Raw genomic sequence first — 21,304 nt, forward strand, 5'->3', positions numbered from 1 at the left:
GACTGAAACACAGTTAATGCCCACTGAATTTTTCAGGCTGAGAATACTGTTACATTCCCCATTCCTGGGGGTGAGAGTGTCCTGAACATTTGGTGATGTATCTGGTGTGCATGCATGCGTATATGTGTATTTGGCATGGAAGCACTTCGGTCTCCTCTTCAGCTGTGTTGCAGGGGAAAGTATCCATCGCATTTTTGTGAGGTCTAATCCATTAGGCACGCTCCAAAAATATTTGACATACTGGGTCCCTCAAGCATTTGTACATGGAGCATAGCCTGCTTTCCCAAACTTTCCCTCACTTTAGACAAAAGAAAGGTATTGAGCTCTTTCCTTTGGCTCTAAGTGTCTCAAGAACTTCACAGTGCTACAAGCAGGCACCTAATCAAGCTAGGCAGGAGATTAATAGCTGGCTTTTGGATCACCAGTTTGGGCTCAGGCAATGCAATTCCACTTAAGTCCTGCTGTAGATGCTTTAACTCTTTTATTGCCTTCAGCCCTGTGACAGTATCTATGGCAGCTGAGAGTTCAAGCTGATATTGACGTGAAAAGGTGAAAAGGTTGGGGGATCCAAGTGTCTGGCTTAAAAATTGCACCAGGAAAAACATGTTCTCTCATGGCACAAGAGCATAAGGTTGAGTTGCTTCTCTGGCAGTCCTAAAACTTAAAGAATCTCTGAAGCCTGCCAAGCTTCTCATAAAACATTGAAAAGAATAAAAAGATGACCCGACTTTCTGTCACATAAAAGAAGTCTTCTGAAGGTAGAGGAAGTTTTTTTCATTTTCAGAGGTAAAAAAGGTGGAAGAAGAAGAGAAATTCTGGAGCTATCAGTGACAAGATTTCTCCAAGGGAATGGATATGAAGAAATGTCATAATGGAAAGAAGTGGTAGGAGATCTCTACAGGTAGGGATGGGTTTTCTCCCTCCCTTCTATTCAAATTTATGTTAAGTTCAACAGTGAATAGTCTCTGAAGATATGTCCTATATGTACCAGATTTTCTTTCTCTGTGTTGCCTTTTTAGAAAAGCATGTTTGCTTGTTATTTTTTCCCCGACTTCTTCTCAGTGTTGGTATACTTTTACTTTGCTCTTATTGTCTGATTTTCCTTCACCCTTCTTCAATTGCAATATTTTCCTGAATGAAACCACTCAAGGTACATGCTTTCAGCACTGTGTTGTAAAGGTTTTGATCAATATTTAACTTCACAGGGCAACAAGTTTTTTATCTTCTCATATTTTTTCAGTTTCTTAAATGCCACCCAGGTTCCCTTCCCCACCCTTTTTATCCATATAGCAAAGGTCTGCTTTCTATAGCAATAAAGAATCTGGAAAATAAAGGTCTTGTTTTAGTTCTTTCATATGTAGGCTTAGATAGCTTTGAATTTTTAGAAAAGACTGAGGCTGTATATAAAACATCTCCGTGGATGGGAAAAGGTAAACTTAAAGAGGGGTGTTTTCTCAGAAAATGATTGACAAATTGAGTTTTCAGAGGCAAGGAATTCCAGACAGGCTGAGTGCATGGACTTGCTGCCACTCCAAAAGATGTGGGTCTTAGGAGTCCCATGTGATAACTGACAGTGCTGTCTCACAGAATGCCACACACAAGTGTTTAGTCAAGCGACTTAGGTCTGCAAGGATAGAGTTCAACACTTGAATTTAAGGTCCTAAGCATAGACACCTTGGTGTGAGCTAGGTGTCCACACCATGTATTGTGGTCACTACACGTCTTGCCAGTGCAACCAGTGGAGCACACAAACTTACTTAGCTGACCAAATTCAAAGTACCTTTAGGGTACAAATTCCTTTGAGTGTATTGGGTTAGCTTCAGTTGCCTCAACAGGCATCCTGTGCCATTGGGGTTGTCTTAGCTAACCCTGCCTGGCCTCTAGCTGTCTCTCCCAAAGTCACATGGTGCTGTATCCAAAGGCCTCTTTTTGATGCTTGAAAGCACGAGGCTCAAATGGCTCCTGTGGAGGAACATGAAACCCACCGCCACTCTTTGCAATGGAAAGTTAAGATACCTCACTCACATTCCCATAACTAAATTTCTGTGCTTGAAGCCAAAGCTGAACCTCACTCTAGGGGACTGCCTTTGAAATTCAGTGTGCAGAGAAAAGAACTAACCCTCTTTTAGAGTGGAAACATTAAAGGCATTCTCAAATACCTTGGGAACCACAGAGAATAGGTAATTCATTTTTGTACTTATTTCTCCAAGTTAAAATTCCATTTTGAAATGTTGGGGTAAGCAGTAGGTCCCTGGTAAGGTTTCTAGATTCTTTTTCAGTTCTGTTTCTCTTATGACCTCATCAGCATCCCAGCTGGACCTTCTCTGTGTTTCTCTGAAGCTTCTCCAGACACTGCCCCTCGCTCCCCACCATACCCATATATACTTTTGTAACACCCTAATTTAATATTCCCTTTTTACAGAGTGTCACAGGAAAAAAAAAATGTTGGCATGACTTGTCTTGATTTGCTTGGCAAAAAGAGGTGCTTTTAACAAGTAACTCACAAAGGAGGACTATCCCAGCTTCATGAATACTGACAGAACACTTACTGCTTAACTCATAGGTGGATACTCAAGCTGCACTTCAGACAATGCAGCTGACAAAGAAAATAGTAAGAACAACTGCATCTATCCAAACATTGCACATCATCTTGTTTTACAGGTGACTTACTAAAGCAGCGTGCCTTGCTAAACACCGCCTCCACCTGCACAACCTGGTTTGCCTGCAGTAGTTAAGCTGCTGGTGAGAATACAGAGAAAGAGAAAAATGGTAGTGCTGAGCCGAAAGTATTTTAAAATTCCCAGTGCTCTTCTTCAGTCTCTGCTTTTTGTCACTTTTCATTCATTCCGTATGATAGCAACCTTGCTAAGTACAATACCAATACATTGCTAAGTACAACCAGAAAGTCAGCTGAGAGTGGCATTTTTTAAAATACAAATGCTCCCTAACATCATCTACCTAGGAAATCAGACATTAGGATCATTAATCATTAGGATTAGCTGGTATCACCCTCTTAAATGCTCGGGATCAGGTATTTAAATAAACAGCAATCTCTTAAGAGAATTAGTATTTTGGGGTTCTTTAGGCATTATGTAATGCAAATGACATGATACGCTAAGTCATGAGATACAATGAAAGCACACAGGAAAGCAGTGCCACTCTTTCGAGTGCCAGGGTTTCACTTTAATTTATGACTGAGCGCACATAACACGATTCTTTTGAAGGGTACACAGCCCCCTCTCAGACTGAACTGCTTATTGCTTTTGCACTAGCACAATTCCTAATGAAATTAATTTATGCTATTTAGCTTAAGTCTTATTTTTGCTGACTTTTACCTTTTTTTAAAAGTACCGTTTAATCTCCTACCCTCTTTTTTTCCTCTCTCTCTCCAATTTCATCTTAAATGGCTTACCAAATCAAAACCTATCCCACGAATGATCTCATAGTGCAGTTCAGCCCAGATTTTTTTTTTTTTTTCCTGCTCTCTTCTGCTTTATTTTTGGTCTGCGATGACAAATCTTAAAGGGGAAAAAAATCCCAACACATAAAAACTAGAAAATATTATATAACTGTACAAAGCCGGCAATTTAACTCTTCCCAGCAGAAAATCGTTTCTAAATACAAATCTGTCTGGAGCTGAAAAACGTCAGTACGGAAATCAGCTCCAGGACACAGGAGGGAGCGCAGCAGCTCCCCGAGCAGATGTCCACACACAGTGAGTCATCGGCAAGGGCTCAACCTGGCATCACCAGCACCCGGGCACAGCTGCCCGCGCTTTTCAGCTGAAAAGCAGCTCAGCCGCCTGTCCCTTACTCAGCGTGCGGAGCCCTCAGCTAACCCGAGCGAGCCGGGGAAGGGCAGCGAGACGCTGCGGAAACCTCTGGAGATGCGATTTTTGTGTCAGCCCTCCAGCTGCATTAGGGAAAGGGGGCGCTTAGCAGCACTCAGCAGAGCGCAGCGGCAGCAGTGTCTCCATCGCTTTAGCCTAGCAAGGGCACAGAAACAGGACTGCCATCTGGGGGCACCCCACTGCCTCGGGGCGCCGCAGCCTGCGCTCATGCGACCGCTCAGCGCGGCGATGGGGGCAGCGCAGCGGCCCGGGCGGGAGCTGAGCGGGGAGGGGAAGGGAAGGGAAGGGAAGGGAAGGGAAGGGAAGGGAAGGGAAGGGAAGGGAAGGGAAGGGAAGGGAAGGGAAGGGAAGGGAAGGGAAGGGAAGGGAAGGGAAGGGAAGGGAAGGGAAGGGAAGGGAAGGGAAGGGAAGGGAAGGGAAGGGAAGGGAAGGGAAGGGAAGGGCCGCCGCCGCCCTCAGCCCCGCCGTTGCCGCGGCAACCCGGGGGCGGGGCCGTGGCGCGGCTGTGGGCCCGGGCGGGCCGGGGTCGTTGTTATGCGCGGCGGGTGCGGGGCGGACAAAGGCGGCTCCATCCGGCCCCGCACGGAACTCGCTCCGGTGCCGAGAGGAGGGTCGCGGCACGGGCCCGGAGGGAAGGGCGGGTTAGAGCCGGCGGCCGGGAGAAGGGAGGGGACGGAGCCGCAGCGCCGCGTCCCGTGGGAAGCTGAAGCTCCCCGCGCCTCACTCCGCCTCGGCCCGGGCGGCCCTCCCGCACCCGCAGGACAAAAGGGCAGCCCGGGGGTGGCTGGACAAGTAAAAAAAAAAATCTAAGAGTATTAGCTTTACTTTGTGCAGAAGCCATATGAGGTGGTGCGGTGATTTTCCTTTTTTTTTTTTTTTTTTTTTTTTTTTTTCCCTCTTTCAGTGGCTAGAAGCCAAAACTCTCCAATGAACGCCTCTCGCTGAATGGAAAAAAAAATCCGCCTTGTTTAATTAATGTTAGTCCTTTTCCCCAAAAACAAGACGAAAAATATTACCGTTATTTTAGCTCTGGAGAAGCTTTATGAGGGTCGTGGAAGACATACGGAGCCCTACCCTCTTTTCTTCCTCCCCTCCTCCCTTCATTAGCACCACACCTAGAGGCACACACATAGGCACAAAAGGAAAAGGGAGAGCCGAAAAAACTCAGCAGCTAGCGGAGGAACCAGATACGGTGCTGTAGGGCAGCATGGGTGCACCTGTACCTGAGGAATTCAAATAGGAGAAGTAAGCTCTGCCGTAACCACTCTCTGAACCACACCTCATTCAGCGCACTAATCCACCCTGTACTGAAATATGTGTGTCCAGGGCATGCACAGAACAGTTTTGTAGCATCTGTAATGTGGTGGAATCCCGCATTAAATGTTAAAATCTCACTCTAATGTGGATTATATATAATTCTCTCTAAAAGCATAAAAATAGTGATAGCTATAAACCAGACAGTAGATCAACCATTGTTTGTGATGTCTGCTGTCCTGTTCCTACACTGTTTGGAAAATAATAGTTTGCTCCATGGAAAATACACAAATCTCTGTTACACAGATGTAAACATATCAACATTCCCACTAATGTTTGGAAGCATCACGAATGTGTTTGTGCTAATTGTAATCATGAAAGCATTTTGATGAATAATATGTTCTCATTTAGATGTTTTGAGGCATTACTTTATAGTTCACTACTATGATACGAGTTCTGCATTTCCTTTAAAAATACTCAAATACTACTTTTGCTGGTAGTCTTGCTTTGTTGCAGATTTTTTGTGTGACTGAAAGTCTGTTTTTAAAAGGATTATATTTCATGTTTGGGAAAAACTCTGCTGTAAGTTTGAAAAAGAAGTTACACTTCTTTTCTGACCTTCGTTCCACTTACACCTTTCTGTGCACACATCCCGTGTCTGTAATCTATTACTCTGATCAAGTCTGTCTTTCCACAATGAAGCTAGACATGCATTTAGAAAATGTTCTAGCAATGTATTAACATTGAAATGTGGTTCCAAGTAGTAGGAGCATGGTGATCACAAGCTGTACTTGGTGAAGGAAATCACTGTGTTTAACAGGGTTGAGATCCAGACTATGTCTTAATTTTACAGTCTCTGCTTAAGTGCTAGGAATTTTCAGACTGAATTATTTAATAGACTACCAGGTCTGAAGATGAAGTCAGAATTTGTAAGGGAGGATGCAGTGTTCACAGAACAGCACTTTTATTTAACACTTAATTATGAAGCTGTGCACAGAGAAGCTTTTGAGATTGTTGCCATTAGAAACTGAGCCCTTGTGGCTAGAGTTATGGTCAGGCTGCCGTCTCCACCCCCACCCTCCTTCCCTGCCCTCCTCCTGCTCTGCTGACTGACCTTGCCACGCTTGGCTGAGCTGAACCTTGAGGTGCTGCAATGTTTTACATCGCTGGGCTGTAAGGTTTGAGGTGCGAGCATGCAAGGGGTGGTGCCATCTGCGGGGACAAGAGTCTTTTCTTTTGCTGAAAACCTGCCAGCTGTTATTCAATATCACGGAGTATCATGTAACAAATATAAAAGCTACATGTCAGGGAGAATGTCTCTTTCCCTACTGATCTAGGCTGGAGCACAGCAAAGTTTCCATTTACTTCTAGCTATTGTGAAAAGAAAGCTCCATTGACCTATTTTGACACTCAGCCAGGGAGGTGACTCCATCAGTCAGAAGCTGACCATTTTTGTTTCCAAATGCACCCACCAGAATTTTAACACTGTGCTTTGTTTGAACTGAAAAGCTGTCATTTCCGTGGTTTTTGTCACCATTGATCTCAGCCTTATGTATTTTACATGGTATTTTGGAGATACACTACTAGCCATTATTATAGTATTCTCTGTGTAAAATTATTTTGTGTGTAAGCCTGAAGAAAATTTCTGGTGAGTTTTCGCATTACGCAGTGGCACCGAGCAATCTTTTGTGCAAAGATAACACAGATTTGCTCTTTTGTAACCTCTTCTTCCCAGGAAGACTCTGATCCTTTGCCAGCACAAGACATTTGAAGTTCTGCAGTTGATTTTTGCAAGACCAAAGGAGCAGGCCTTGAGGTCTTTTTATTCTACCTGTCACTGAGCATCTCCACAGTTGGGAGCCAAGGGCATGCAGGACGTGGTGGGATCAGATCCTGAATTAATTCTCTTGGGAGTAATTGATCCTCAGAAGGATTTCAACAGGCACAGCTTCCAAAGGTATCCAGCCCTGATACAGAGCAGAGTAGTTTTTGCAGATCAGCAAAGAGGTGGTCACTTTAAGCAATAAGGGATAGGAAAATGTTCTGTAGAGAACAATTCATTAGCAGGACATTACAGCCTTTAGTGTGGATTTTCAATGGGTCGAACTGGATCATTGCGGGCACACTGAGGGAATGAGGTGCCTATGCATCATTCCTGCCAGACAGGATTCCTTCAGATGCACCTAGCAGCATTTTTGGGGTTGTTGTGAGCAAAGAAAATTGAGCCCAGTTGTCAAAGATACTGAAAGCTGGGGATTTTTTTCCCCAAAGTTATAAGCATCAATTAGGCACTGAAGCTCCACTCGCCATCAATCATTTGAAAATCTCCCTCTGCATGATGCTGCCTGGCCTCAGGGCTGGAGCAACAGCTGGGTACTGCCTTGTGCTTTGGTAGGACTGTGGTCCCTGAGCCCAGAAACTTCTACTGAGATCTTGTCAGGGAGGGAGCTCTTTAAACTCTCCATTTGTTACCCTTTCTGAGAACCATACCACATTCAGTTTGAATGTGTAACCAAGCCTTTCATTAGGGTGCAGGAATAAGCTTTGTGCATGGAATCTCTTGAGTATAAGCGAATGTCTCAGCTGGTATGGCCAGAAGAACCTCTAGTCTCTACTTTCAGTACCTAGGAAAACACTGTTTGTGGCTGATGCAAGTGTAAGTTAAGCAATGTAAAAAATAGAATTTATTTTTATGCAGTTACTGAGCTGCGTGAGATGACAGTAATTATTTTTACCATTGCTTAAAAACCTGTATTTTAAAGAAAATGTAGGAGTTCAAATGTGTTTGGCATTTGAGAAAGTCAGAAAAAATATTATGGATTGATTGACAAAACCAGCAGTTTTACAAAATAATCTTCAAGCACAGTATCTAAAAATGCTGTGATTATCTGAAATAAATCTAAGCAGAGAGATGTAAAGTTAAAGTTTGAAAGGAATTTTCATGGAGATGTGGTGAACATATCCACTGATTTAATTTCTGGTGAAATAAAAGATCGTTAAAAAAAAAGAGAAATTGCTTACAATTTCAGATATCCCCTTTACTGTAGCAAACTCACAAACTGTATATTGCCTTTTGCTTTCATGGTCAGAACTAGCATTTTTTGAAAAGGACATCTTTCCACAATAGACACTACATTTACAATAAATGTCTTACACACATTAACAGTAGCTGTTTTCAGTGTGATTTTAAACAAGCCAAAGTTTTCACATCAAAGTGCTTAGATGTTTCATCAGACTGTGCAGACCCACAGTTATACCTTTCCCTTTATCTGAAGAAAGAGGTACCAGAGAAGCTAAAGCACAAGCAAGACTAACTAAATTTGTGTCTTTCTTCTTGACAAACATTGTCCTTGGAAATTTTACATAGAGTAACCTGTATGTTGGAGATATCTCAGATATGTTATGGCAATCAACAATATTATCAGAGTTGTGGTTCACACCTCTAGAAATGCTTGGAACCCACTTTGTTAATTTTTTTGAATAAGACATCAAACGTGTTCTTATCACTTCAGATTAACCTTGCAGCTCTTTTAAGTGTAACCCTATAACATGACCAACAGTTAAGCTTTCTAAGCTCCTGGGATACCATTGCTTGTTTAATTCATACAATAATCATTAACATACCTTATTTCAAGAGCAAAAACTTGACTGGTGGAGAGAAATTCAAATGTGTGTTTTCCTGTAAGTCAGACTTTTGGACTGCTGGCAGTTGAAGCCTTCCTTTCATCATGAAACCAGGCCTTCTCAGAATCCAGCTCCTAGTTCATCTTAACAGCTTTTCCTGGCTTTTCAGAGGCAGCTGACCATCTCCCTGTCCTCAGGCTCATATTCAATCTGCATTTGAAGAACTTGAGAGGAAAAAAAATATTTACTTCCTTTCTCCAAAGAAAATACTAAATTACTTGCTCGGTTCTAGCTTGTTGAAGGACCTATTTAGATGTTTAATGCAGAATTTCTCGTCCTTAGCTTACATATTCTACAAACAGGATTTCTTGCTTAAAACCCTGTTAAAAGTCTTTCTAGAGCAGTTTGCCTTCATCTTGTGATACAAGTGGATATGAGGAGAGAGAGTGCTTCTTCTCCCTATGAGGCAACAAGCCTGGACAGCTGCAGAAAGAAACCTCTGTCATTACCATTTTGTAACATATACCAGCATGTCCCCACTCAATATTCATGACAGCATTCTTCCAGAGCTCTGACTAGAGTGATTAAGTGCCTGTTGCAGTTTTGTATTGTTCAAATATAAGTAAACCTTCAGAAATCTGATGATGACAGTAACCAGAAAGTTGACAAGAAAGTAATGGAGCTTGCAAAGGTTAATTTGGATGAAAAAAAACTTGTCATGAATCCATGTTACAAAGCAATATTTTCTAATCTGTGAGACTTGTGTATAGTGGGCATGTGGTGGGAGGAAGGAAACTAAAAAAGGATGTCTTTCAAGCTGACAAGATTGATCATGAGAAATCTTCACCTCCAAGTTTGGGTTTTGTTTAAAGTAAATATCTTCCTCCTGGCAATGCAGGCTTAACAAGTGAGGAAGTCATTTTCAGGCACTACACTAAAGTAATTTTCTGACACTAATGAATCTGTATCTCTCATGCATACATACTGCTTAGATTCTCCTCTACAATATTTGACACTAGAGATAGCCTCCTGAAATGAGTGAAATTATTAGGATTTCACTGAAATACATGAGAACATAATTTGGTCAGCTTAATCACCTGTGCTTGTATGAGTTGGGGTGGGCACTATGTATTTTCTGTCTTTGGAGCAAAGAACTGTTTTAATAGCCTCATACCTTTTGCTACAGGTGTTCTGAAAGTGCCTGTGATACATGCTGAAAAAATTTTCCATAAAGTCCTAAGTTGATATTGTTAGAGATTGTTTCTATGAGAAGGATGCACCGAAAGCCTGCCATAAATAATTAACAGTGTCACTGACCCAGGTTTTGGATGGCTTAATTTATACTGAGTACATTTCTACCCAGGGGTGGCATCATTGAAATAAATGGGGCTTTCTCATCTGTAAGGAGGCACAGAACTCTGAGTAAAACTATCAGAAACAGTTCCAGGCTGTGTGATTTTTGGAGAGAGATACTATAGGAAGAATGTGGTACATTCATAATGGAAGATAAATCAAGCTGGGTTTTTTGGTGTGTTTTTTCAGTATGAAGCAATATTGAATAATAGCTTACACATTTACATAAACAGCTCCATAAGTAAAACAAACCAGCACAAAACATTAAAAAAAAAAAAAATCACAAAATTGGAATTTAGCTGAAGTGAAAGCTGAAGCTTCTGTAAACTATGGTAAGGTATCACTTGGGTCTCTTTACCTACAGCTGTGCAAGTTAGCCAGGGTCTTCCTAGACATCAGTCATACACCCTCCAGACAGGAATGCAAAGCTAATATTGCTGTTCTTTACAGCAGCAAGATCTCAGAATGGTCTTCCCCAAGACCCTTTAGTTTTGGGAGGGAGGAGGGTGATTTTCCTGAATTAGGACATGCTCCTCTGACGCCCTTCTTGCAAAGACCATTTTTGAAACCCCAGAATGAGAAAATAAAGTGGGGTTCAGCAGATCAAGGAACATAATAGGATATAAATACTCAAAAAACATGCAAGGAGAAATGTGTTTCAATCGATTTTGTGATTTAAGTTAGCTGCCAGATTGTACCTGACAATCTGCATTCATTCCTAATGTCAGCCTGATCTTAATGCTGTGTTTTTATTGTGAGTTCTTGTTGACAACATAAACCACCTGCACAGTAAAACCCTGCTATTATCCACCATCACAAAGGGTGATTTTATAGTACATACAGTAGATGGAGTGTCATTTGGTATTAGTATGGGCTTTTGTGAAAGAGCTTAATATTTTACAGTTGCTTGTAGTAACTGTCATTCACTGGATCATGAAATTTTGCAAAAGTGTCTTTTAGAAATAATATTAATTAACATCAATAATATTACTGTGGATTCCAGTGGAAAAGGCACTAGCTACCTTTTGTGATAAGGAGAACCATTTCTGTTGTTATAACAGATACATCAATGTACCTAAAAACATACTTCCTTTTATGTAAAAACACTTCTTTATTTTAAAGAGCTACATTCTGTGCACAGGTATGTATGACCCAAGTTTGCCGGAGAAATTATGAACTCTAGGGTCAGTGTACTGACTTCCAAAATATCTGAACAATCAGAACCTTAAACTGAAATAGGGAGCACAAGTGAACAGTCAGCCAAGTCCTGAATAATGAAGGAAAAAGATGGGGAAAAGCCTGAATTCAGCCCTGCTGACAGAAGATGAGAACAAGACCAGCAGGTTTATAGGAATGTCCAGGAATAGTTCTTCTAGATAGCAACATAGAGGCAGAGTGAGAAGCATTTATCACCTTTGGTAAGTTGAGGGTAGATTTCCTGGGGTTTGAGAAATAATCTCAGGAGAAAGCAGCTGGCTTTTTAGTTGAAGCAAACAGCAAGCAGAAGTAAAGTTCAAGGAGCTGGGCAGGTAATTGGAGTTTGACCAGGGACTGTAAGAGTTAAAGAGAGCCCCCATAAACAACTAAAATAAAATAAAGAAGGAAGAGAGACTAAAACAGAAAGATAACAAGAAACACCAGCTTGCCAAGTTTTTTTCTGACTTGTGTAACAAGGAGATGTCTGAAGGAAAAGCAAATACACATACACATTTAGAGCAGAAAGGAAAAAAGCAAAAAATCAAAAAATTTATATCTGACCCATAAAATCTTGACAGACCTCCGAGAGAAAACAAGTGTTGTATTTTGGCCTATGGCATTTACTTGAAAGAAAAATATTATCTGAAATGTAATATTATTGTTTAACATTCTGGGGAATGTAAATAGTTTTAAAAGAAATTTTAAAACATGGGAATTAGTTTCTCCTGCAATAAAAGATAGTGCAACATAGCAATACATATATTGTCTTACAATACCTGTACATTTAAATGCCACTGAGCTTCAGAAACGAAATTTAGATCCATATTAATGATTGCTAGTAAAAGGTTGGGTTTTTTTGTTTCATTAGACTTTAAAGCTCTCTGCAGTGGTCTATGTATAGACTTAAATTCCTGAATCATGTTGAATGGCTCCAGTTACGTTGCTATAGCAGTGTGTGTTATACCAAACCAGCTCATCCTTGGGGGCTTTGGATCGCCCCCAGCTCAGCACAAACTTTATGCTTTGTAGAGGTACTCACCTCTCATGGGACTTTTTCCAGAAAGACTCTCTGTAGCTGGCTCTTAGAGGTTCTCAAATGCTTACAGCTCTACAGTGAGCATTTTATTACTTATCATCTTCCAGCTGGAGGGTTCTTTCCCTTTTTTTCACTGATAAAATGTAACCTGTTTCCACGGCTCTTTTTTCAGCTGCCTTACCTAGAAATGAGATGCATCACATTGCAGATAAAACTTGTGTCGATACCTCAAGATCAGACTCCTTATATAACCACCACTTAAATTTGGGTGTTGCGATGTGAAACTGAGTTCTGCCAGTACAAATTTCACTTTGTGGCCTCTGCTTCCCATCTCAGCTGGTGTCTGCCAGCATCAGTCATTGATGAAGTGCTGATAATACTGACAGGTTCCCAATGAAGTGCTCTGGCACATGATGCCATGCTAATGTCCTGCCATTTACCACCCAATGCCACAAAAGCTCCCACATCTGCTCCCAGACCAGCTGAACTTTGTCGCCACAAGAGTAAGGATCAGGGGATGGACCTGCACAGGCAGTGTTGTAGAAGATATCCCTACAGATGACTTGGTCAAGAAGAGAAGGTAGATCAGTCCTTCTTTGGGCTGCTGAGGAAAGCCTCAGAATTAGAGGCAAGGGTGGTTACAGATGACTCTGACAGCGACAGTATCTGCTGGAAGGAAAATATGGCACAAACAATCCATTGGATTTGCGGACTACATTGAGAACTTTTGCTTGATGCAGTTGACCAGTGAATCAATGAAGGGATGTTGGGCCTAGAGGTCAAGGGCAATGTTGACAGCAGCAACTGTGAGACTGTGGAGTTTAGGACCCTAAGAGAAGTGAGCAAAATAAATAGCTGAAATGCAGCTCTGGGCTTCGGAAGACCAGATTTAGGTCTGTTCAGGGAGTCTGTTCATGGAAAATTGTGCTGCAGGGCAAAAGGCCCCAGGAGAGCTGGCTGATCTTCAAAGACAGCATCCTCAGAACACAAGAACAGCGCACAATGTTCAGAAAGTTGAGCAAGGGTGGCACAAGGCCAGCATGGATGAACATGGAGCTCCTGCCTGAGCTCAAACACAAGAAGTACACAGCAGGTGGAAGCAGGGACAGACTGCTTGGGAGGAATGAACAGACGCCGTTCAAGTGTATAGGAATACAGTCAGGAAAGCCAATGTGCAAGTCCAGTTTAAAGTAGCAAGGGAGGAGAAAAGCAATAACAGAGGTTTCTTTAAGTGCAGCAGTAGCAGAAAGACCAATGAGAATGTAGAACAAGGAGAATGGACATTGCTCAGTGGAACAGGGAATCCTATGACAAGGGATATGGAAAAGATCTCAGGTACTTGATGCGTTTTTTCCTCAATTTTCCTTGGCAAGTCTGCCCCTTGGCCCTCCAGCTCCGCAAGCCTTCTAGCAGTTTGCAGGCATGATGTAGTACCCACAGTAGGAGAAGATGGAATCAGGGAGTACTTAACCCACTTAGACATTCACATGGGATGCATGCAAGGGTGCTGGAGGATCTGGGTAATGTCACTGTGATGCTGGTTACATTTTTGAAAAGTCAAGACAGTTTCAAAGCAGGGAGATTCCCAATAACTACAAAAAGGCAGAATTGCACCCATACTCAGGAGGAGCATCTGTGTTACTCCAGGCTGGTTAGCCTCACCTCAGTTCCTGAGACAGTTATGAAGGAAATCCTCCTGCAAGCTCTTGCTAAACATATGAAGGACAAGAAGGTGGCTGTAAGCGGTCAGCATAGATATATCAAGGGCAAACCATGCCTGACCAACCTAATTTCTTTTCTATGATAATGTTGTGTGCAAGAGGAGGGAAATGTGTGTTGCATACTTTGACTTTGGCAAGCTTTGTCACAATCTCCTGTTGGCTTCTTATCAGCAAACTGGTGAGATATGGGCTAGAAAAAGGGATGATAAGGTGAGTGGAAAATTGGCTGTAATATTGGGCTCAGCAGGTTGTGGTCAGTGACACAAAGTCAATCGTATGATGGCCATTAGCTACTGGTGTCCCTCAGGAAGCCCTACTGGGACAGCAGTGTTTAATCACCTCATTGATGACCTGGCTGATGGGAGAAAGTGCATTCTCCACAAGTGTGCAGATGAGACCTAACTGGGGGAAGCAGTCTCTGCGATTCAGAGGGACTTTGAGAGCATGGAGAAATGGGCTGATAGGAATTTCACGATGTTCAACAAAAGCAAATACAAAGCCTTGCGCCTGGGATGGAATAAACTAATGCAACAATACAGAATGAAGGTTGGCTGACTGGGAAACAGCTTTCTGAAAAGGACCTGGCAATCCTGGATGAGAAGAAGCTGAGCCAGCAATGTGACCTTGTGGCTGGGAAAACCAACAGCATCCTGGGTATTGTATTAGGGAGATCTGCAGTCAGCAGATCCAGAGAGTTGACCCCTTCTTCTGTATTTGTCACATGTGAGACTGTGCCTGGAATAGCGTGCCCACTTTGGGGGTCTCAAATAAATAAAAGACTTGTACATACTGGATTGACTCCTGAGGAGGCCAGAAAGCTGCTCTGGAGCTAAGGCACATGACCTATGAGGAAAGGCGCTGGGTGATGGACCTGTTTAGCCTGGAAAACAGAGATCTGGGGGAAAATCTGCAGCTAAATTTTGTGTCTGCAATTACTTGATCAGAAGACATAAAGGAGACAGAGCCAGACTATTCTTGAAGATGCACAGCAACTGGATGAGAGGCAGTGGCTACAAGGGGGAACGTTTAGATACAATTTGAGGGGTTTTTACTGTGAGTTTGTTTCAGTACTGGAAGAGACCCAGAGACAGTATGGGAAAAACACTTCATCCTTGGACATGTTCAAGACTCAACTGGACACAAATATGAGGAACCTGATCTGATTAGTCCTGCCTTGAGCAGGGTGGATGAGTGGCGTGTCATCCACTTCTGGTCTACCTGATTCTGCAAATCCATGATTCTGTGTCACCTGGTCTAAGGCTCCTACTATAAAATCCACAATGGGAGGAAGGATTAAGTATTGATTGTAACTGGATTTCAAAATTCTCAAGTGGAGATAAAGATATATTTACAACAGCGATGCCTAGAAATTAGCATGGAAGGTTGCACAGGGTCACAAATCGTAGGACTCTAGAAACAGATCCCAGATAGTGACTGAGGGAGTTCCCACTATGTCATATAAATTAATGTTATTCTGCAATTTTTAGTGTTGTGTCCATTGCTGGAATTGCTCCAGCAAACACCTGTGACAAATTACAGTTCCTATTTTTATCTGGGTAGCTGGAGGCTCAGAATCCAGTTTCAGGCTCTGAAAATGATTGATACTCAGCCAAAGAACACAGATAGCCAACCTGTATATGGCAAATACACTTAGTAATAATGCAACATGAAACTGAACTAAAATAATAACCATAACGATACGCCTGGTCAGTCAACAAATGCAGTTTTTTTTGCACCATCAGCAATATTTAAGCAAAAGTATGTAAGAGCAAAACAAAAAATGGAAGCATGTCAAAGAACAGGGACATTCTACATATGGGTATAACCCGTCTAAAAAGAAATATCTGCAACAAAATTCTAGGAAAGGCACAAAACTCATAACTGTCCACAGTGTAGATGAGGCATGCTAATTCAATCCTCGGTGAACTGGCATTTCTAGCAAGGCTGTTCCAAAATGTAACTAAGGGCACTGCAGCATATTGCAGAGAGTGTTGGCAGTGCCAAAAACAGAGGGAAATCAGAACCACGGCAAAAACATAAGACAACTGCCAAATATTGATTTTCTTTAAAGGTAGGAGGCAAAGATACTGGGGTTTTTGAAAGTGAGGAAAAAATGTTGGCATGTTTTTTGCAGGTCTGTTTGTAAGAGCTGAGGAGGCAAAGTGTAGTAGTTGAAAAGGGTTTAATGTATTCATGTTCTGTGCATAATTACACTGGGGGGAACACATTTGACAAGAAACCAATAGTAATATATCAGTGCCTGTCTGGGAGCATCTCAGTTGCTACCATGCAGCAATTCATGAGCCCTTGGATTTCCACAGTTTCTGTCAACAGAGCTTACACTTCCACCCCCCAAAACCTCAAGTCCATGCCACCTGAAATTTAAAAAAAGTCCCATGTACTGCAATATGTCAAAGGTAAGTCAGAAGACTGGTGAGTGAAATCCTAGTTTCCCTTTTACTCTTGCACAGTGATAGTTTTCAGAAAGTTTGTCAATGAATGTGAACAGTATAAAGTGAAAAATGTGGGAACTGTATTTTATAAGGTTCTTATCCAGCTGGGTTGCTGGTCACAGAGGATTGTGGTGAATGTTGTAGAGTTAAAATTCAGATGCTAAATGAATCAAAACTCTGTCAGAGTATCTGGTGCTGAGTAACCACTGAATCACACATGGTATTAGCAATAAAATGCACTAAAAAATATGCATAGGGAGAAATTAACCAGAGAGCAAAAACTCATGCTGGAGTTAAAGCTCTGTGAATTTGTAAGACAACTAGAAAAATGTAAATAAGTGTTCTCCATTGATAAGTAGTGCCTGGAAGAAAGAGTAAAAAATTAACTTTAATTCTGACAAGAGCTGGTTTAGAATCATGTAATGTTTTTATTTATTTTCAATTAACACCGGTAGAAGAGGCTAATGATGAGAGTACTGTAGAAATCGAGGAAAATATTACTTCATATAAAAACTAAAAATATAAAATATTTTTTTCAACTGACCAAATCGAAAAATGAAACTATGAGAAGCTGTGACTGATTTAAGGGTTCTCATTCAGCTTTTCTTAGTGAACAGCTCAGATGCTATGTTACTTCTTCCCAGCTGTTTGCTGCGGTCCTGTTGTAGCAGGTCATCACCCTTCAGCAGAACTGACAGGGGGAAATGTATCCCCATGCACAATCTCCTTCAGTACCACAACTGTAGTTTGTTCAAGCCCACCTTTGTTGGTAATTTCAGTCTGGCTGTCAGCCTCTGTGATAGCACAGCAGCAGCATAAGCACAGGTTTCCTCATGCCCATCCCACACTGTAATGGAAGCACCAGTAGACTTTTCAACATTGCAGCAACATTTGTTCAAGTAAAACTATCAATGTCTTGAGTTCACCCAGAGTCTTGTGCTTTTAGAGGTTTTTTCCTTCTTTTACATGGGAAGAGAAGTTGAGGGGCTGCATTACCAGGCTGAGGGGTGAAGGGGTAGCTGTTACATGAGCAACACAAAATAAGGATCTAGGACTTAATACTTGTGTAGAGATTACGTTGGAAAGGGACAAAAGCTTTGGAGTTGGTCTTCCAAGGACTCAGTGGGTTTCAGAACACAGATGAGAAAATCATACTTTCTTCCTTTTGCCACTCTCCTATGCCCCCCTGTTCAAATTCCTAGCAGGACACCCTTCATCCCAAAATAGAAACTGCTTTGGAACAGGACAGAGTTACTGCTCTACAGGAGGAGAGCAAGCGAAACAGCAGGTAGCATGGGTGCAACTTCCTGGCCAGAGCATGAAACACAGTGGAAAAAAGGGTGGAACCTTTCACTTCTGTATATGTCCAAAACCTTTAAAGTGAGAATGTTTCCCATCACTTTTCTGTACAAAAGAGTTGGAAACATTTTTCTGCACTTGATGCAAAAGGAAAATAAAGTAGCTTTTTGACCATTTCTTTCCCTGTTGGGAAATATTGTTTTTGAACATCACCATCTGAGTTGTTTTTTACAGCTATTTAATCTGGAAATACAACTTTTTGATAGTCTGGAGACTGTTAAGTTACACATAGATGAGGCTTTGATGTGAGGAAAACAGTCAGTTGACAAAAGACTCCTGGCAGCTTTGAAAAATGTTCAAGCTTATGGAATAAAGCAAAGAGAAGCTAAAATGTAAATTTCATACATAAATTTCAGCGTAAATAGCAGATCTCATTCAGACACTCACCCAACAATACTTACAGGGAAATGAAAGTACAGTGAGGCCAACACCTTCCTGCCTTAAGAAGCCAGAAGGTACTTTCTTTTTTATTTTCGTGTTTGTCATAACTTTATTGTCGAAACTAGAGGTCACTGCCTCAGAGAGATTGATAAATACAGAATGGTGATGAGAGAAAATGGAGTGGGACTCTTTGGCATTAGTGGTTAGGCGTATCAAGTTTTTGTCTTTACTAGTGAGAATGTAATTTATGAGGTGTGGATGGAAGGTAATCATAAACCACTCTTGTCATTGTCAAAAGCACTTCACAAACAGCCTTCCTACACTTAGGAGAACACATGCTTCCTTTTTTTTCAGACTGAATTCACATCTGTGGAAAAATGCATTGGTTGTCATGTTCACAACAGCAGGGCTCTACAAATGACAACTTAATCTGCCCCCAAAAATAATTTTTACATTTCTAAAATTACCAGATATACTGCTGTGAGTTGTTGCTGCCATCCACAAGACACAGGAGAGTAGTGTGAGAGCACAAACTGCAGAGGTTTCTGGAACAGGTATCCAGCCCTGATTCAAAAGGTCGGACGTCCCTGATGAAGGTTTAGCAGAAGTGCAACAAATCAAAGTCTTAAGGCAGACTGTGCATCTATAGATCTGATAAAGAAAAAATACCAAACTGTCTGATCTTAGATGCAATTCAGATTACTGGTAGAGGTGAGATACTCAGGAAAGTACTACTTATACTCTTGTATTACAATATCTAGAACAAAAATGTAAGATATTAAATACATCTTAATAGTGTATGGTCAGCTGTTGCTATTGATTTATGTATGATCCTCACAATACTAGCTGAGATTTTTGTCTAAATATGCCAAGATAATGTTTCCAATATGTTGCACAAAAACTGTTTCAAAAGCCACAAAAAGAGAACTTAGCTATTGGAAACATAAGAAATGAAAAGGAAATATTTCTAAGTTTGTCATATATGCCAGAAATGCAGGCCAAGTCAAATGAAAGAGCTCTTATTGGCACTACAGAAATGTTTGGACCCCTGGAGCAATGCAGGCATAGGTTTGTTTATGCTGGCTGAAGAAACTGATATTTGTCTTAAGCAATTTTCACTTTCTTCTGATATATTTACTAGAAAATATTGCGACTAAATAGGCAATTATTCATAACAAATTATCTTCTGGTGTAGAAAGAACCAAACACAAGCCACAAAAATTAATTAAAGAATAAAGATAACTTCAAGAATTTTATGGGGAGAGGAGTCATGTAACTGCCAATGCTTGTAATCTCAAATCTAAATTGTTTTTAGAAAACTGTAACAAAATAATAAAGCACTGTAAAATAACCTGCAGAATTAGAATGATCTGTATTTAGATTAAATTACAGAAGGGCAGTGATTAAATTTAGGTTGTCATCCACTGATATTTTACTTGACAGAGTGCTGGAAACTACTAAAACCCTGCTGTCTGCTGTATAAAGAAAGGAGAATGGCAGGATAAAAACACTGATGTGATCCAAGAGCTGCCATCACTTCATAAACAGAGTCTATGCATCAGGGAATCATGGTCTCAGAAGACAACGTCATGCTTGTGTGAGAGCATCACTCTTCAAATAAGCTGTGAAAGGATGGGTGACCCCTTCTCAGAAATGGTGGTGAGAGATACAGATTAGCAACCCACAGAAAATGCTGTCATGCTGAGAACATCTCTCCTGAGAAAGCCTCTGGCACGAACCTAAACAAATGCTAGCTGCTGAGCCTTAGGAGGCTTCCAGTCAGTGCCCCAAAGGACCTTACTGGCCTTGGCCACCCTTGCCTGAGACCTTCCCCCAGACCTTGTCCATGGGCTGGGAGCTCCATTTCAGCCCAATTTCAGGCACCCAGCCTTGAGAACTCAGGCCAACTCAGGCCCTGAGAAATGCTGGAGGCATCCCTCTACCCAAATTGTTGTCTGAACAATCATTCTGGACTGACCTTGCACCTGGCTGGTGGCCACGCACCTGATGGTGCCTGATGGTCCCTGGGCTGTCCTCTCAACCCAACACTGCTGTCTAACACCAAGAGACCCATCACGTGTCAGGCTTGTTTCTCCACTGGTGTACATGGACAAACGTATTCAAGCATTTCTTGTTTCAAGGCCTCACTCTCTTTTTGGGTTTTAAAATGGTTTGACTTCAGAAATTCCTATGAATTAACCTGTTTCAGCACCCAGCTGAGATGCTCTGTGCTTCTCTAAGAAGTGTCTGGGTTCCAGTACAAAAACCTGCTCATAAGGCTTTTCCCTTTATCAGCTGAAAGAACTGTGTCCTTCTCACTACAGTCAGTTACCTCATGCATGAAAATCATCAGTTGTCATAAGGGATGATTGAAAAACCCTGAACTGATGAACTTTCAATCCTGTCACTTTTAATAATAACCATGTCTGTCCACTGAAATGAGAAGCCTCGCCCTTTTGAAATCACTGAAAACAGCCTTTTGAGCCTTCACAATGCCACACCTTTATTTGTGAGATCAAAGATCTGGTTATTACTGAATTCCTGTTCTCCAGGTAGGTACTTAAGTAATTTTTCACCTGTTTCAATGTCTTAAGTAGTTTATTCCATGAGTTCCATGAGGAAGAATATTTTCATCGTTCTTGAGGACCTTGTCTGAAATGTCTTTGATTTTTCAGAATCCATATCAAACTGTAGACACCAAAGCCAGGCTTATTGTTCCAGCAGGATGACACAGAGCATTGTGTAACCTTCCTACACTTTTTGAGTATAAATTTCTGGATTATGTGTAAGAATTGCATTACCATGAGAGAGTGTGTTCACCTGATTTATTTCTCTCAGGCTTTTTCAGATTTATTTTGTACCCCATTATTTTTAGATGAATGAGTTTTCCTGTCACCATGCCAAAAAACATGTAGCCTTATTAAACTATTTACCAAACTCTGTGGTATTGTCTGGTGAGTTCCCTAATATTTTAGCCTTCTACAGACTTTAGGAGGGTATTTTTGCCTTTTCTTTATCTGTGACAGCCATTTCAACAGCACAGAGGCCTAAATCATCTAGGAATATACCTATTCAG

General features: G+C 41.5%; 2 long non-coding RNA genes across 4 annotated transcripts in view; one reads left to right on the top strand and one right to left on the bottom strand.

Moving 5' to 3' along the window:
* The window catches only part of LOC111930569 (uncharacterized), a 61,118-nt gene that overhangs the window by 10,764 nt on the left and 29,050 nt on the right, over nucleotides 1–21,304 (bottom strand). For all 3 annotated transcript variants that reach the window (XR_015284537.1, XR_015284536.1, XR_015284538.1), the window contains 3 exons: nucleotides 12,318–12,495; nucleotides 8,729–8,952; nucleotides 2,671–7,071 (listed from right to left, as the gene is read on the bottom strand). This is a non-coding gene — a long non-coding RNA (uncharacterized LOC111930569). The remainder of the gene's footprint in view (nucleotides 1–2,670; nucleotides 7,072–8,728; nucleotides 8,953–12,317; nucleotides 12,496–21,304) is intronic.
* On the top strand, nucleotides 6,979–21,162 carry LOC111930668 (uncharacterized). The gene is made up of 2 exons (XR_002865273.2): nucleotides 6,979–7,061; nucleotides 9,915–21,162. It is a non-coding gene; the product is annotated as an uncharacterized LOC111930668 (long non-coding RNA).

The sequence above is a fragment of the Cyanistes caeruleus genome, chromosome 3, assembly GCF_971803275.1.
Source record: "Cyanistes caeruleus chromosome 3, bCyaCae1.hap1.1, whole genome shotgun sequence".
Lineage (NCBI taxonomy): Eukaryota > Metazoa > Chordata > Aves > Passeriformes > Paridae > Cyanistes > Cyanistes caeruleus.